This window comes from Priapulus caudatus, unplaced genomic scaffold (assembly GCF_000485595.1).
Source record: "Priapulus caudatus unplaced genomic scaffold, Priapulus_caudatus-5.0.1 Scaffold398, whole genome shotgun sequence".
In the NCBI taxonomy this organism is placed as follows: domain Eukaryota; kingdom Metazoa; phylum Priapulida; class Priapulimorpha; order Priapulimorphida; family Priapulidae; genus Priapulus; species Priapulus caudatus.
In genome coordinates, this window is record NW_014577459.1 from 1 (window position 1) to 1,827 (window position 1,827).

The window sequence follows — 1,827 nt, forward strand, 5'->3', positions numbered from 1 at the left end:
GCGCGCGCGCGCGCGCGTCGTGTGTGTGTGTGTGTGAGAGAGAGAGAGAGAGAGAGAGAGTGTGTGTGCGCGCGCGCTCGCGTGTGTTTGTGTGTGTATCTCTCTGGACTGTGTGTTTAGCCGGAGTGTGTATACGCTTGCGCATAAGCTTCTGACTTATTTCAGTTTTCGAGAACGACCCTAACATTCACTGTGAACTCTTATAGGCGGGGCAGGATCGCGATGCAAGGCCTATTATGCAGAAACAAATTTTGTCTGCGTCTGTTTTTACAATGTGACTGTGTAATTAAATAGACAACGGCTTGCTGTACACGAAGATGCCGTTCAACCTAGCTCTCTCTCTCTCTCTCTCTCTCAGTGAGGCGCGACAGCGAGGTCGTGCGCACACACGCGGCAGATGGTCAGAAAATCCTAAATACCATGTAAAATGCCTCACTGCAAATGACGAGCAAAAACTTTCGCGGCTAAGATCAATAAATGATTTGTCAATCCGACGCCATTCCCACGTTCCGGCCCCTCTACACACACACACACCGCACGCAAGCTTCACTGCCAAAATCTTTTCATGTGTATCTGCCAGCTGCTCACATGAACAGGACGCGACGAGACATATGCAAAATATACTTTCTCCTTGCGAGTTCAGGCGCCAGTTCACGCAAGTTCCCTGGCGCGAGCTAGAGATATCTCCAGATCTGTTAAAACATACTATAGGCTTCACATATGGTAGGAATTAGCGATAGAGATGGACACGTTCATAATTATCCAATTATAATATTCCCAGGCACCAGTTTAGAGACGCGTACGATCACAAAGAGACGCATGAACGCATGTTATTAAGAGCGTATAAAGAAAGAGCGTATAACCTTCTTTGTACGCTCTTGATGTTATATAACCCGTGCTGAATCAATACACCAACAGACATCGAAATTAAAATTATATTCTAGAGAGCAGAGGAGACGCGATGCAGAGAGAGAGAGAGAGAGAGAAGAGAGAGAGAGATGGACGGAGAGATCGAGAGGTGGGCGGAGAGACGAGAGGAAGAGAGATGAGACGAAGAGAGAGAGAGCAGGCGGGAGAGATCGAGCGAGAGGACGTAGATTGAGAGGGTCTGTGGTGAGAGACGCGAATCGATCTTCATCTGAGAGAGCTGGGAGAGAGACCTCTGAGAGAGAAGAGTACTGGAGGAGACGGCAGAGTAGAGAGAGAGGGAGAGAGGAGAGACAGATAGAAAGAGAGGAGAGAGAGAGATTTGTCCCGAGAGAGAGAGAGGGGACTAAGAGAAAGAAGAGTATTATAGAATAGCCATGCGTCTGAGACTGTTTAAGAGACTTAGAAAGAAATGAGAGCGACGTACGCCAAGAGAGCAGAGAGAGGAGGAGAGGAGAGCGGGCGGAGCGGGAGACAGAGAGACAAAGGCGCACCTAGAGCGAGAGAGAGAGTTTCAGACGAGGAGATGAGACATAGAGAGAGAGAGAAGAGAAGAGAGAGAGAGAACGATTGTTGGACCTTATAGAGAGCACGAGAAGAGAGAGAGAGAGACGAGCGAAGCCGAGAAGAGGAGAGAGGGGGAGAGAGAAGAGAGAGAGGAGCGAGCAGAAGAGAGAGAGAAAGAGACAGAGAGAGAGAGACGAGAGATGAGAGAGAAAGAGAGAAAGAAAGAGAAGAGAAGAGAGAGAGAGAAGAGAGAGAGAGAAGAGATCCATAGGAGAAGCGAGAGAAAGAGAGAGAGAGAGAGGTAGAAGAGAGAAGAGAGAGAGAGCAGAGAGAGAGAGAGAGAGAGGCGAGAGAGAGAGAGAGAGAGAGAGATAGAGAGAGCAGAGAGAGAGA